The 17604-nt window shown below is 37.2% G+C and overlaps 1 pseudogene; it reads right to left on the bottom strand.

The window, feature by feature from the left end:
* Positions 1-15271: 15271 nt before the first annotated feature.
* LOC149231961 (L-type lectin-domain containing receptor kinase S.4 pseudogene) lies at positions 15272-17378 on the bottom strand (annotated as a pseudogene).
* Between the last annotated feature and the right edge of the window lie 226 nt (positions 17379-17604).

The following is a 17604-nucleotide window of genomic DNA, read 5'->3' as shown; positions in this document are numbered from 1 at the left end:
CTGTTTCTCCTCTGAAATTGTGCCCCGCCGCCTCTATCAATTTCAATCAACATTTCAACCTGCCAGCTATTTTTGGCAGTTCCTATTTTAGACCCTATAGCAATATTAATGCGCTCTGACATGGGACTGATATAACACGATACAACAGGCCGCGCGGTGATGAGGGAGAAAAAAATAGCAGCGTGTTGTACCGTGTTATATCGGCCCCATGTCAGACCGCATTAATATGGAGTAGTCTACCTAGGCGGTAGAATGGCCCATTTTCAGGCACTGGCCGGAAAATCGTCCGGCTCTGGCCACCGAGAATGTCTCCGCCCTCCGCCACCCTCCTGGAGCTCCGCCACCCTCCTTCTTCGCTTCTCCGCCATCCTCCCCTGGCAATCCTGACATTCCTGCGACGGCCTGACAAAAAATCGAATTCGGATCGCAGGGAATGGGGCCTGACATCCCCTGACAGACTACTCTGATCCGGTTCCAATTCGAATTGTCACCCGCGCGCTGGTATTCATAATCATAACCCTGTTGCATAATCGCCAAGATTGCAATGCATAATCGCTGACCCGGAGAATTAGCGATATACCATAACTGAATTGAACAACCAGACCTTAGCCCATCAATTCTTCTGCTCATAAATTCTACAACAGCGTTCTGGAACAACTAATTCTGGTTTCTGAAACGAGTTTAACGAACAACAGGCGTGACTTCAGTTAGGAATACCATCTTCTCTGGTTTCTTTTCATTTATATAACATACATTGTTATTGTTATTATCGTGCCTGAATGACAGTAAAATATCAGTATGTTCAGTTTGTCTCATTGCAATTCGATTGACTGTACTTGCACATTTAGTTAAAGAACTTACCCTAGTCTGAGACTTTGAACTCCGTGGCAGAATTTCAGAACCTTTTGATGATTCTCTCTGCTTCTCCTTCTCAAGCCGAGAGAGATGCTTAACCAAGACCTTATCTAAACTCTCAATACTACCCTCATCACTTTGGCATCGAGATCGTCTCTTGGCTGAAGTGAAAGAGCCTGGAACGAGGAGATTATAAGTGGTTCCTTCGAATTTTTCTAGTTAGCACTGTCCTTGAGCCTCGAGATCGTCTCTTGGCTGAAGTGAAATATTTTTTCGGTCAGAGCAGGCGGGAAGAATTTGTCGATCATTTGAGTTTTAGGCAGGTTCAGAGCTATGCGAGAGCCTTTTGTATCAAAACACCGACTGTGAAGTGGCGGGTGAGAGATTGTCGCCATCCTCTACAGAGATAGGCCCATGAGTTTATGAAATGCCAGAGTGAAGTCCCGTCCATGACCGCATGGTTGATTGTAAAACCTATCGCAACACCATCTCTCAGCTTCGTTACCTGATCATTATCAAATTTAGAATATAAGGATGAAAAACACAAGCAGAAAATATTTGAATTTGTAAGAGAGGTAAGAATATTATGCCTATATGATAGGGACAAAGCCTATCTAGAAATCAGAGCTCCACATAAAAAGTGAGAAGTACTGGTAAAGCCGACAGAACGAACTTAGAATTTAACGATTTAGGAGACCATAACTTACCTGGACCACTAGCAAAGGGAGAAAATGACCGTTCAGGTTGATGGCGCCATTGAGGGTAAACAACTGTTCAAGTTGATGGCGCCATTGATTTCTTGGAACCCTTTGAAATGTCTCTTGTGCTGCTGCCATATTTTTCTCCTTCTCCAGTCGAGAGACGTGCTTCACCAAAACCTTATCTAAACTATCTTCATTCTTTGCATCACACTCACGTTGGCCTTTCTGTACCCTCTCAGATGCTTCTTGCACTGCTTGTATTTTTGCTTTTTCCAGCTTAGAGACATGTTTCACCAAGACATTTTCTAAACTCTCTCCGGTAACATCATAGTGATTCAGACTTCTTTGTACCCCCTGAAATGATTCCTTTTCCGATGCTAATGCTGCCAGTTTCTCCTTCTCCAATTTTGATACATGCTTGACTAAGATATTTTCTAAACTCTCTCCATCCTTCCTGTCACAGCGATTCTGACTTCTTTGCACCCTCTGAAATGATTCTTTATCAGATGGTAATGCTGCCAGTCTCTCCTTCTCCAATTTCGATATATGTTTGACCAATACCTTATCCAAACTATCCTCAACTGTATCATGCGGTTGATGTTTTCTGTCTACATTCTGCACTGAATTTGTTGTCAATGCTGCTGATGCTGCCATTTTTTCCTTCTCAATCTTTGAGATATGCTTAACTAAGACTTTATCCAAACTTTCGTCATCCTTCACATAATGGTGTTGTTTTATTCTTTGCACGCCAGTAGATGCTTCATTGGACAATACTGCTGCCGCTAATTTCTCTTTCTCAAGCTTTGAAATATGCTTGACTAAGTCTTTCTCCAAACTCTCCACACAATGAAGTTGTTTCTTTCGCTGCGGACTACCAAATGCTTCATTTGACATTGCTGCTGCTGCCAACTTCTCTTTCTCAAGTTTTGAGACACGTTTGACCAAAATCTTACCTAGACCTTCCTCACTATTTTCATTATGGTGGTTTTTCTTTCTCTACAGTATGTCAACAACGTCGGAGGCATTCTTCACTGCAAGAATCTCTTGTTCAAGCTCAGTTACATGCTCTAGGGGAATAGTACTGAGGTCACTATCCAAGCTGTTGATGTTCAGAATATCAAATTTGCTCTTCATTTCAAGTGTCTTATTCTTAGTTGAAAATACATTTGTATCTCTGTTCTCTTTATCATATTCAATGTCAATACCATCTACTGGATTCAAATCAATTTCCATGCTTTGTTTCTTGGACAATCCTAATTTTGGCTGATGCATCTTTGTATATTTTTCTCCTGTGGGAGTTAACTGTTCTCTTTCTAGCACATGGATCTTTTCAACCAAGATTGCATCCAAACCTTCAGCATTGTGCTATTCTGATTCTGCTAGTTTTGCTGGTTTTTCTGATACATGGATCATTAGTTCAGCATGCTTTATAATTTTTCTGCCAAGCTCAGAATTCGTAATGGAATTAGAGTTTGTACACATCTTACACTACCCATCTTTCTTCGATGTCATCAGACCTGATAACGTGCTCAGGCTCACAATCTCTCCATTAAAGCCCTTTGACAACAACTCACCAACTTGCTGATATAATTCCATGCTTTTCAATGTACTCATCTTGTGCAGTGCTTGATTTGGCAATGTCACACCTAGAATCAAGTCCATCTCATGTGCAGTCTTCCTCTTTGGTGGCAATCCATTTGGAAAGTCATTGCATGCTGTCTCTATACTCGTTGAACAACCCTTCACTTTTGCAGGGATATTCTCAAGCAACCAAGGAATTTCAAGCAACAAGAGTTCAAGCAACCAAGGAATTTCCATTATTTTCAGGGCAAAAACATCGCCTCTTTAGAGATTTGGATCTTGATAGTATAAGATATTTGTCAAATATTTTATAGTAGGTCCTTGGAACTTGTTTTAAACCATAAAGAGATGTAATCAACCTAAATACCAAATGCTCCTTAACTTGTAACCTGGAACCCCTGTGTGTAGCGTACCAAGTACCCTTTCTACTCCATTGAGGTTACGGGTATCTTTCCAAGTACACACAGTCTCCTTTTTATAAAGAGTAATGGATGCATCTAAGCTCATGTCATTGCTTTTACATCAATACCTATAGCAGTCATGAAAACAAATTGAAGAGATATAATTCCATTCTCCATTATACCTAGTAGACTTCCCTGGTCAGTCAGAGCTGTCCAAAATGGCTACAGTCCAAAATGAAGCCTGAGGTTTCAAATTATTGAACTGATAGCCCATAGCTATCATTCTAGTGCAAAGACTCAGAGTGGATTTGTGTTTCATAAGTGGCTTAATATGAATTCTGTTTCAGGTGCTCTGTGAAGACTAAAATGCGTCAGTCGTCTTTACAAACCAGGGGATCTTTCTTCAGTTCTCTTGCTTTTCCAGAAGGAAAGATGGAACTCCATTGGCCTATATGGAACTCTCCAAGGCCTCTTGTAACCATCTCCATGCTCGGAGTTCCACTCCCTTTAGGAGCCATTAAAGCTAGCTAGTTATTCTCATAGAACACAAACAATACTCATTCTATTTTACCATATATCTCAACATGCCATTACTTATACTTGCATATAAAGACACATTACTTGATGTGATTGCTAATCTGGATATTGATGTTGGGCTAATAAATAAATTGAAGTAAAATTGCTCTAAAGCATACAACATACCATTGTTGCCTAAAATTAACAATAAAGAACTAAGAGACTAGTTTAAATCTAAGTGTCTAGCTAATAGAAGATATAAAATGAGGTGGAAGTACAACAGTGAGAGGAGTAGTAGTCTTAATTCGCATGCCAATCAAAACGCATAAGAGTGGTGACGTGAAGGGGTTTGATTTGTGTCTTCTTTGCTTCATGTTTGTAGAGTTGTGATGTAAACGTACATTGTAGAAAACCCTTTCATTCAAGTCTAGTCTTGCTTAGTGAATGGTGACCCTAAAAAAACATGGCCAACATTCATTGGATTGCATGAATTCATGTTCTCAAAGGAAACTTTCCTTTAAGGAATGCCTTGTTGAAAGTGAATGAGGCAAGAAGCAACATCTTAAAGGAAATGCTTGCATCCCAAATTTTTTGCATCCTTTTGTGCTATTTACTTTTGTCATTATTGAGTGATTGATTTTTAGAACTCAAAAAAGCATAAAAGAGGTTTTATATTTATATATATGTTGAATAACTTGCTAAGATTGAAATTTTGGTTTTGATGTCCTTGCATATTGTTTCACCAGATTAGTTCAAAATGGGCAAGCGAAAGAAATGGCAATATATCATGGATCTTGAGGTGCAAGACCTCAAAGGAAAAATGACTTTCTCTAATAAAGACTTGGTTTGGGCAGAAATAAATACAAAAAACAATGGTATTGATTGTGTTGTTGTAATCCCATTACGACGAGTTGCTGACTTTATCAAAGGAGAGGAAGAAAATCCTATTGCTCCATGTAAATTCGTACGAAAAACAAAGGGTAATCCAAAAGAAAGATCTACTGCTGCATTGCAATATGATATGTGAGTATTTAAAATATATATTGTTTAGATCTTTTGAAACCACGGTTATCTTTCTTTGTATGTACTAACAATTTAAATTTATGGTTTAGTTATCATTGTTCATTTGGCCTAGAGGACAAAAGAGGAAATCTTTCAGCTAAACGAAGGACCTCATTTGTGCAGAAGAGGGGTTGCCAATGCCACTTTATTGTGAAAGTTATGCATGAAATTCCTGATAGAGCAATATTAACTTTCAATATGTATGAACATGAAGATGGGGAAGGTTGGGCTTGTCATGGTCAATGTGACACTTCAGGTGAGACCAGGGCCTTGCTTAGGCCAAAGCTTTCGAGGGACATTGTTGCATATGTAGAGAGTTGTTTCTTTTTGGGAGTGCCTATTGATGTAGTGTATAGAACACACATTAAGAGACATGTTGACATCGATGTGGCAGCTCGAGATAGAGATTTATTCTTATTTAGGAAAGATATTGTAAACATTTATAATAGGTTAGCGAAGGGAAATTATCAACTTCACAAAAAGGATGAAATGAGTGTAAACCTTTGGTATCAAAAGCATCGAGAAGATTTTCTCTTTTACCAAAAGCCCAATGGTGTGGAGGTCCCTTTTATAATAGGGATTCAAACAAAGTGGATGTTGGAGACAATGGTCAAGCTATTGCACAATAGCTTAATAGCCATGGATTCAACATTTAACACAAACAAATATGGGGTAAGTCAGATGCCAATGATTTATTGAATATATTTATTTAAGTTGTATCCATTCAAAATGATTAATAACTTATATTTGAATTTATGTAATGTTGAAAATGACAGTATCAGTTGTATACACTCATGGAATTTGATGAACAACAAAGCGGGGTGTCTGTTGCATGGGTTGTGGCATCACGAAACACATCAGATGATATTGCAATATGGCTGGAGCAGCTCATGCGCAAGTGTTTCCAAACTCGTCCTGATTGGAAAGTCAATGCTTTCATGGTTGATGATGCATTGGCTAAAATCAGTGCTTTGAGGTAACTTTAACATTGTCATGATATATCCAAACTTGCATTTTTTCTAAAAATACCACACTAAAATGCAGTGAATATGGTAGGAGGATCACAGGTTGTGATGTGATCTTATGTGTTTGGCATGTACGGAGGGCTTGGCTGAAAAATGTCAATCGGTTGGCCACTAGTTCCATAAAAGCCAAAGAGATGTTCAGTGAGTTATGTTTCATCATGAAACACACTCTCAATTATGAAGTGGAAGATGCAATCAATCAATTTTTTTATCAAGTTTGCAGATGAAGAAAAGTTCTTAGACTATTTCAACAAGAATTGGGTCACTGGAGATAAGATTCGTAAGTAAACATTTTTTTTTCATATTATATGCATTTTTTTCTTTTATAAAGGTGATATAGTAAGACTGACATCGTTATATTTGCATTTAGGTATGTGGGTGAAAGGTTGTCGGGAGTTTCCTCATGCAAATCAGGAGACAAATAATGTTGTTGAGTCATACCATTGTTACCTAAAAACAACATTTCTATCTGATAGAAGGAAAAAATGTGCCCAAAGGATGGATTGGTTATTGCATATGCTACTAACAACAGTTGAACCTTGTTATCGGTTCAAGGAAATCTTAAAAGAAGAAGGATTTCTAAACAACTACAAGAGAGAAAAGCAGCTAGAATCATCAGTGGAACAAGCAAGAAAAATTATGGATACTGATTGTTGTCCTCATGAGAGCATAACCCATGCTTATTGGGTGAGAAGTCAGACAGATCGAGGTAAAAAATACCTTGTCACCTGGTATCATAAGGATTTTATAACGTGTGAATGTCCATGGTCTATCCATGGAAACATTTGCAAGCATGCCATAAAGGTTAATTGGTTGTATTTCCAATCGGATAGTTCAAATCCATTGCTTCATCAACATGCAGAGGATAACATATGCAATGACCCACCTGAGATCAATATAGAGCCTCAAAACCATGATGAAGATGTCGATGCTACTCTTATGGCCACAAATGTTGTTGACGCAGATGCCGAGGCACTTCATTTAGCAAGGGAGGAGTTGTTTAGCTATACACATCTCATTTTAGATAATCCTCCTACTACTTTGGCGAAGACAATCCAGTTGACTGATATGCTTAAAAAAATGTTGGATGAAGCCAATAATTTGCACGTTACTGATTTTGACTTCACACCTGGATTGGAATCTCTTGATCCATCTTTGAAGAGGAAGAAGAGTCTCCTTAGCCCCACAAAGAAAAGAAGAAGCAGCAGAAAAAACAATGGTTTGGAAATTGATTTAAATGTTGATCCATCAGAATATGAACCATTTGAGTTTCGGTACCTCAATAAGCGAGGACGTCATCGATCAAATAATGTCGTCTCTATGGTTCCAGGTTAGTTTCATGTGTTGAATAGAGTCATGATTTTAGATTTAAGTATTTAATCATCACTATTCTTTAACATGTAGTATGTTTATTTTTACAGCAATGCAACAATCCCCAACCATAGCGATAACCCAAGACCAAAGGGAGATGCAATACCATCCAACCTTACTTGCCATGCCAGGTACATTTGACACTCTTTCATTGTGTGTGCACATATACCTTGATGCTCTAGAAAATTTCTTTGCGATAACGTTTGATATTTTTCTAGGTAACTATAGAATAAGTGGAGAAGCATCATCTTCTACCATGAGTGATCAATTAGAGAAGGACTTCAACTCTAGTGGGAATCAATGAGGTATGCACAAAGAGTAGATAAGCTAGGTTATTATGGCGTCGTCAGGTAGCCCTTTATCATATGATAAGTATATTTATGTTTTCCCATTGTTATGTTGTTATAAAAATACCCTTTTCATAATCTGTTCATGGACATAATACGTTCTCTTAAAGTTCATGAAACTTTGTGTTTTGACATGGAATGTTGGGTTGTTTCAGAAGGCTCTAGGTACATTGAGAACATGGGTGCCTGCAAAATTTGAGGAAAGTTTGAGCCTTCATCAGTGCAATATTAAAAATATGGGTGCCTGATGAGCATCGAGGAATGTTTGAGCCCTCATCAATGCAAAAGTAAAAGTTCAATTATATGTCATTACTCTCCTGAAGTTTCATGAAATTTTGAACTTTGACATGGAATGTCGAGTTAATTCACATGACTCTGTAATTGTTCGACAAATTGAATTGTTGGTTCTTTTTATTGCAATGTTTCTGTATTTTCTCACGTAATTGGTCTAATACTGCAGACTAAGCTGTAACAATGTTGTATACACACCACAATTTGTGAATGAATTAGTGTTTTGGACATCAATCTAAATTGTTCTTCAAATATATTCTCAAATGTTAGATCTGTTATATGATCAAAACAAATCTAATTTTATTTACGGTGTTCATATTTAAGAAAGAAGCTCTTGGGTTCATAGCATCTTGATGTGCAGTTTTCTGAACCTGTTGCTTTTGAACCAAGTCAACCTGAAACGTGCATTCTTATTTATTCTAATGCTTCAATTATGAACTCTGTTACCAACTGCACAACCAACTTTTCCATGAGTTCTAAAAACATGAAGCAAACAAGACACAAATCAAACCTGTTATTTGGAATTTTGAAGCCTGATTTTGTACTTTTGAAGAAGATTACAAACTTGCCCATGCCCAGGTCTGATACCACTTGAAAGCTTGGTATTGCATATTCAAGTGTCAATGTTTGATAATTGGGTGCTTATGTGAATTTATTATCTTAACATCATGGATCTGCATATCATATCTTTGTTTAGATGGACATAATGAATCACTTCTAGAGGCTACAGTTTCTTTTTTCTCCTTGTAAACAAATAAACCCTTACATCCATACCAACCAATACATTATGCATCATGTCCTTACTCTATAACCTTCAATAGTTACATAAATAAAAGTTTGAAGTTTTATAAAGTACACAAATAAAAAAATATGTCCATACCAACCAACACATTTGTCTCCTTTACATAAGAAATCATGGTGTTGTCCATGCTTTTGATGCATTCCTACTGTCATTTGTGCTGTAGATGATCCATCCTCTTGTCAATTAATGACTTGAACCACTAACTTGACACTGATTCATTGTGCACTATGACAATTTTATCTAACTTCTTCGGAAAATGAGGAACTGATGTATACAAGCACTGTATATGCAAGCATTGTATATGCAGAGTATACAAGCACTGTATATGCAGAGTTTAGGGCATTAGTGGCTTTATAACTTATGCTACAAACAAATGACAAAAAACAATTTTAGGGAAGAAAAATTTGGCTGTAAGTTCTAATAATCAAAAGCAAATAGTTTCTATTCTATGAAGCCTAATTTGGTACTTTTGAAGAAGATTACAAACTTGCCCATGCCCAGGTCTGATAGCACTTGAAAGCTTGGTATTACATATTCAAGTGTCAATGTTTGATAATTGGGTGCTTGTGTGAATTTATTATCTTAACATCATGGATCTGCATATCATATCTTTGTTTAGATGGACATAATGAATCACTTCTAGAGGCTACAGTTTCTTTTTTCTCCTTGTAAACAAATAAACCCTTACATCCATACCAACCAATACATTATGCATCCTGTCCTTACTCTATAACCTTCAATGCTTACATAAATACAAGTTTGTAGTTTTATAAAGTACAAAAATAAAAAATATGTCCATAACAACCAACACATTTGTCTCCTTTACATAAGAAATCATGGTGTTGTCCATGCTTTTGATGCATTCCTCATGTCATTTGTGCTGTAGATGATCCATCCTCTTGTCAATTAATGACTTGAACCACTAACTTAACACTGCTTCATTGTGCACTATGACATTTTTATCTAACTCCTTCAGAAAATGAGGAACTGATGTATACAAGCACTGTATATGCAAGCATTGTATATGCAGGGTATACAAGCACTGTATACAAGCACTGTATATGCATAGTTTAGGGCATTAGTGGCTTTATAACTTATGCTACAAACAAATGACAAAAAACAATTTTAGGGAAGAAAAATTGGCTGTAAGTTCATAATCAAAAGCAAATAGTTTCTATTCTATGAAGCCTGATTTCGTACTTTTGAAGAAGATTACAAACTTGCCCATGCCCAGGTCTGATACCACTTGAAAGCTTGGTATTGCATATTCAAGTGTCAATGTTTGATAATTGGGTGCTTGTGTGAATTTATTATCTTAACATCATGGATCTGCATATCATATCTTTGTTTAGATGGACATAATGAATCACTTCTAGAGGCTACAGTTTCTTTTTTCTCCTTGTAAACAAATAAACCCTTACATCCATACCAACCAATACATTATGCATCCTGTCCTTACTCTATAACCTTCAATGCTTACATAAATACAAGTTTGTAGTTTTATAAAGTACACAAATAAAAAATATGTCCATACCAACCAACACATTTGTCTCCTTTACATAAGAAATCATGGTGTTGTCCATGCTTTTGATGCATTCCTCCTGTCATTTGTGCTGTAGATGATCCATCCTCTTGTCAATTAATGACTTGAACCACTAACTTGACACTGCTTCATTGTGCACTATGACATTTTTATCTAACTTCTTCAGAAAATGAGGAACTGATGGATACAAGCACTATATATGCAAGCACTGTATATGCAGAGTATACAAGCACTGTATATGCAGAGTTTAGGGCATTAGTGGCTTTATAACTTATGCTACAAACAAATGACAAAAAACAATTTTAGGGAAGAAAAATTTGGCTATAAGTTCTAATAATCAAAAGCAAATAGTTTCTATTCTATGAAGCCTGATTTGGTACTTTTGAAGAAGATTACAAACTTGCCCATGCCCAGGTCTGATACCACTTGAAAGCTTGGTATTGCATATTCAAGTGTCAATGTTTGATAATTGGGTGCTTGTGTGAATTTATTATCTTAACATCAGGGATTTGCATATCATATCTTTGTTTAGATGGACATAATGAATCACTTCTAGAGGCTATAGTTTCTTTTTTCTCCTTGTAAACAAATAAACCCTTACATCCATACCAACCAATACATTATGCGTCCTGTCCTTACTCTATAACCTTCAATGCTTACATAAATACAAGTTTGTAGTTTTATAAAGTACACAAATAAAAAATATGTCCATACCAACCAACACATTTGTCTCCTTTACATAAGAAATCATGGTGTTGTCCATGCTTTTGATGCATTCCTCCTGTCATTTGTGCTGTAGATGATCCATCCTCTTGTCAATTAATGACTTGAACCACTAACTTGACACTGCTTCATTGTGCACTATGACATTTTTATCTAACTTCTTCGGAAAATGAGGAACTGATGTATACAAGCACTATATATGCAAGCACTGTATATGCAGAGTATACAAGCACTGTATATGTCTCAGATTTTATGGAGAAGAATCAGCAACTGTGGAGTATATATCAGATTTCAAGGCATTGGGTCAGCAATCAACTATAGATCTAATTCAGATTTGAAGCATGCTTACAATAAATCCTCACTTAATTATATTATATGACTTGTCAAGATCAAATTCAAGGAAGTGAGCCTTCTTACTCATCTCCCTGGCCAATTTGATGCTCTGCAAGGTGATAATATTCTTTCTTATGATTTTGGAAGCTTGCGACTTGAATCATTTTCTTAAAATGTTTTTAATAACCTTGTGGGAGACATTGAGGAGGGTTATAGGCCTCCAGCCTCAAATTTCTTGGCATAGTAACATACTACAATGTTGACATCATCATTGTTTTATATCATCTCATGACACAAATGGTTGGGAAATATAGAAAATATATTTTGTTAAATATTGATTGAATCTCATATCAAGGTTATAGTGTCTAAGTCACCTTTATGAAATTGTTGAAGTGATTTGCCTCTCCATCAACAAACTCTGGTTGATCAAAGACATGTTCACATATTTTAGAAACCTAAATGTGAGAATTAGATTGAGATTAATTGAAGATGTTCAATTCTGTGTACAGTTTCACCCATTGCTTATATACTTGTTTTAGTCCCTTTTAGCATTCAGTGAGTGAATTAGTGATTTAAGGTACCTTTTCTTTTCTTTTCTACTTTGCCTTATGGACCAGCATTGATCTCTTTTATATTTGCCTATGCATGGCTTGACATTGGTAATTCAACTATATGAATGAGTTATAGCTCATATTTAGCATGGCTCTTATTGATTTTGTCTGTATATCATTTACTTGTGGCACGGTAATAGAATACAGTTATTTGCTTTTCTAAAGCATTAAACAAAGAGAGTGATTTTGTCACAAAATGAGAAATTTTGAATAATAATTCTAATGATGCATCCATTTTCTATGGCTTCATTTCAAGCTTAAAAGTGTATGTTGTAAATTTGTAACTTCCTTTTGTATCTATACACTACATCTCTGGAAGGGCAGGAATGGAAGTGAACAGATTCTTGAAATCTGTAAATGAATCTTCAGAGGAACAAACAGTGTTGTAGTGGGTAATAGACTGCCAAAGGATTTGATAAAGTCTGTGGATGAACCAATGGTGTTTTGGAATGTATTAAGTGAAAAGCAAAGCTATGTGAGCCAGAGGGGAGCCGTCGAAAGCTAGACACACAAACCAGTGGCACCTCTATGTATTTTGAATCTGCTCCTTTGGGCACTCATTTTGTAGTTCATGTTTCAAAATCACCTGATGCTTTAAACAAGAAAAATGCTCGAGATTTAATTTGAGTTACTCTTCCTCAAGGGAGAATACTCCTCCTGGTAAAATAAAAAGGTGTTGTGTGACAACAGATAGGTGGCAAAATTTGCGTTGTTTAAAGGATATCTGATAGATTTTTAGGGAACAGCTTCATGTCTCAGATTTTATGGAGAAGAATCAACAACTGTGGAGTATATATCAGATTTCAAGGCATTGGGTCAGCAATCAACTGTGGATCTAATTCAGATTTGAAGCATTCCATTTCATCATTTCCAGATTTCCTGTAACATGCCAGAGATTGTTTTATTTTAGTTTATTGTTAGGATTTCATTCCTTAAAGCTAGTAGCTTTATTTCTCTATAAAGTTAATCATTTTCAATGTAATAGGGGTTGGCTTTCGGGCCAAAGGGAGTAGTCTACCAAAAATCAAAGAAAAGGGTGTTGATTGCTTTGCTAAACAAAATCTAACCCATGTAGCATGCTTACAATAAATCCTCACTTAATTATACTACACATTTTCAGGTTAAGTTTGTGTTATGTACTATCGATAATTGTCATATTTGTGCCTCTGGAAACATATTAATCTCGTTAACTGAGTTTCTTTGAATAAACAACTGTTAGTTTATTTTATCAGTTTACATGGAATGTTAAATTAAACAAAGCCATAGTAGCTTTAAACAGGTGCATTTTTCATTATTCATATACATTCTTGGAAAACACCACTTTGAAATCAATCTTTGTTTGTGTTAGATATGGATAATGACCTAGATGAAGCAATTCCCTTAATGACCTAGATGAAGCATATCTATACCCTCTTAATTCTGATGTCATGGAATCTAGCTATATCTGAGCTCAGATAAATTTATTTGTCGTACAAGAAGACTTCATTAATAAATCTAGGGACTTCAAGTTCTGATGTGTAGTGATTTCACATCTGCTTAATAGGGAACTATTTCAACAGCTCTTTGAAGTTTACAGAGATTTGGTGTCTTTATCAATCAATAATACTTGATAGCCCAATTGGGTTTGATACATGTATGCTTTATGATTATTATTGCCAGGTCTGAAGGCTTAAGTTATGAAATCATTCATTTTAACTGTCATCTGAGTTGGAATCTAAACATGAGTGGAGAGGTTCACTGCCCTACTCAGATTTTGTGGCAATTCCTGTTACTTTATGCTCATCCTTCAATAGTACCTATTATGCAGATGAGCTACTTTCACACATATATTATAGCTCTTATCAATCAAATTGTGCACCCTGTTTAAGTTAGCTTCCCCTAACACATCCATTAACATAGAATTTGATATATCAAGACCAATCAAGGCCATGACCTTATCATTCATCTTGCCCCAGTCCTCCTACTTCATGATGTCAGACTTTGTGTCCTTCATACTGATTTCTACTCTCTTTCAATAAGCAAATATTCCATCTTTAACCTCCATAAATGGAAGTTGTGGCCATAGAATTTATCGATCTCTAAATGTCTAGATGTCATTTCTCCTACCACATATATCTTATTAGCCTCTCACTGAAGCTAGCTACCTCAAAATAATCACTACTACAACAACACAACATTGTCCAACTTGAGCTTCTTTACCTAGAAAATGATATTTCTCTAGCTTTCTAATCAAGACCTCAAAACAAGGCCTCAAGAACACAAGATTCTGCAAACCAAGCTTCTTCAACTTGGCAACAAAGATGTCCCCCTTTGAAACCAACAACGACTTGATACTAAATTGTTTTACCTGGAGAGCAACCTATAGCAATTAGAGAAGAATCTACAGTAGAAAAATTGTGAAGATAAATAGGAAATTCAAAATATTTAAAACTATAACAAAGAAGTACATAAAGCAACAAGGATTGTTTTTTTAATATAGAGGGAACAAATGATTGTTCACCTTTTTTTCTATAAGGAATGTACAAACATTGAAACAATGTCACCCCTAAAATCAGAAATACAATTGGGAAACAACTTTGTTTCTGAAGCACAAGAATGCAAGCTAGAGATTTCTTTATGCATTTCATATACAATGGAAACTGCTAGTTACACAGATAATGTAACTCGGCATATATTCACACTTGAAAGAAACTCAACACACACTGTTATTTTTTTGTGACTTGTAAATATAATTTAAACAGCAGAGAAGAAATTATCCTCTAAATTTACACTCTGTTGTATCAGATAATCAAGCCATTTGCTGAGATGAAAAATTGGGTCAACTAAAGAAAAATCACTACATTTTGTTGCATCAAATACTCTTTGAAGATTAGTAAAACTGCACATAGTTTGTCTACACTCAGCAATCATAGACTTCAGATCTGTTAGCCTTTTTTTCTGATATATCAAAAGGAAAACTCCAAGCTCTGTATCTCTGGAACTCCAGCTCTTAGTCTGTTTGAAGAGGAAGTAACTCATCATTGGCCAGTCCAATAAACAAAAAGACATGGATCATGCACCAACGGACCAAAATAAATATGTTTTTTCAATAACATACACCATGACTTGTTTTAATTACACACACCTTTCAAGCTGTTGCTGCTAACAGTGAAAGTGGTGATGTTCTATCCGGTGTGAAAACTAGCCTACCATCTGAGCTTCTGTTAGGATGTGAGATAGCAATAGATGAACCATGCTTGTATGAAGAAAATGAAACAATGAATTCATCAAGATTTTCAGTTCTTGTAGGTGTTTCTGCTGAAGGAGGTTCAGAAGGTGGCAAAGGATGTGCTTTATCGCCTGCAAGCATTTGCACTACTTCTCTCATACTAGGTCGAGCTTCAGGATGAGGATGGGAACAGAGCAAACCCAGTTCAAGAACGAGCCCAACTTCTTCAACAGGGTACTCATTAAGAAGTCTAGGATCAACTGCTTCCAAAAGCTTTCCCTTGGAATGCAACTCTCGAACCCAGTCAACCAAAATTAATTCTTTGGGAGACATCTTCGGCTCAATGGGTCTTCTTCCACAAGCCACTTCAAGCAATAAAGCCCCAAATCCGAACACATCAGTGCTTGTTGTGGCCTTACCAGTACGAGGAAGCTCCGGAGCAAGGTATCCAATAGTTCCAACTACATGGGCGGTGTGAGGATTTGAACCATGTTCATATAAACGAGCAAGCCCAAAGTCCCCTAACCTGCCATTCAAATATGCATCTAATAATGCATTGCTTGCTTTGACATCTCTATGGACTACTGTCTGCTCCCATTCTTCATGAAGATAAAGCAAAGCCGAAGCAACCCCTTTCAAAATTGTATACCTCTGCGACCAAGTCAACATATTCTGTGTGTTCTCAAACAAGAGCTTGTCAAGGCTACCATTTGGCATATAATCATAGATAAGCAGAAGCTCTTCCTTATACCAACCTTGAAGCTGAACTAAGTTCCTGTGCCTCAACCGGCCAATGCTTGCAATATCTGCAATAAATTCCCTTACCCCTTGCTTGGATTCATGCGAAACCTGCTTCACTGCAACTTCCCGCCCAGTGCTGGGAATAACGCCCTTATAAACCCTGCCAAAACCTCCAAACCCCAGCAGCTGTTTGTCCCTAAATCCCTTTGCAGCCAATTTAAGTTCACTGTAGCGGAATCTATGAGGACCATATTCAAGCTCCCATTCTTCAATCACCTCACTCTGTCGAATCCCCCTAATAAAGTAAACTGCTGCCAAACTTGCAAGAACTGTTATACTTACGACAACTATGGATACCTCAACTATGAACCTTCTAGTCTTCACCATAGAATTTGCAGATGTAATCTAAGGAAGCTTTGAGAGTTCAAGGTCCTGTGCAGGCCCATTCATCCTGAAACTCCATCCGAGAAGGCGATGAGCACTAGAAAGCAGCCCTGTGGATGCTGAAAACCCAACATACATATAATCAAGAAGGACATCTGAGAGGTTAACATGAATAGATATCAATGGGCGATCAGGCTTGGTCATCCCCCCTGGTACAACACTTACATTAAGCCTATTCTCCGCACCATCAAAATCTATCCAACACTGAATACTCTTCTGATATTTCAGATTAAATCCCTGAACTGTCCCATTACCAGTTTTGTACCCAGCTGTCGTGGACATATTTGATATCAGACTGTTGATATTGATACCCACATGGTTATCATCAATATCCCCAAACTCAAAATCCTTAGCAGTATCAAACTCCACCGCAAATATATGATTATAATCCTTCCCATTGCTGGAAGCATTGAAGAGGCCGAGGTACTGACTGGTCAAAGTTCTGTGCAATTCCTTAAACGGGGACAACAGAAAGGCTATACTGTGACCTCCAAGAGTTGGGTACCGTGGGACAATGGACATAACGAAGGTCGTAGTGAAAGAAAGAGTGGAATTATTCGAGAAATTCTTGAAACGTAAAGGAAACGGATAAAGGGCATGGCCCAACATCAACTGTGTGATGTTTGTGAGCTTTAGGACTCCTGCAGGATTAATGTTCGCCATTCCATCCAGGTTGAGATTGCTGTTTCTGAATCCATTGAAAACAAAATTGTCGAATTGGGCCAATGCAAAAACAGAGTTCAAACAAAGAAAACAGAGCCATGAAAACATCCAGGGCATTCGATGAAACGGCTTTGCCTGATGAGATACAGGATGGTGGAGATACATGGATCGAAGCACGGCTTGAAACGCAATGGCCCTGGCCACTTTGACGGCCGAGCTGCAGAGCGGAATCGCAGAGCAGAGCGGGAAGTGAGCTGCAGAGCGAAATCACGCGCGGGTGACCATTTAGAACCGACCATAATACTCCCCTGCATGAATTCCAGCTCGTCCCCGATCGGTCAGGGGATGTCAGGCGCTCTAACTGCATTCGAATTTTTTATCAGAGA

This window comes from Pinus tabuliformis, chromosome J (genome assembly GCF_031772625.1).
Source record: "Pinus tabuliformis cultivar Carrire ecotype Pingquan chromosome J, CPIR1, whole genome shotgun sequence".
Taxonomy (NCBI): domain Eukaryota; kingdom Viridiplantae; phylum Streptophyta; class Pinopsida; order Pinales; family Pinaceae; genus Pinus; species Pinus tabuliformis.
Note: the sequence above shows the minus strand (reverse complement) of the source record. Positions and strands in the feature narration are given on the sequence as shown.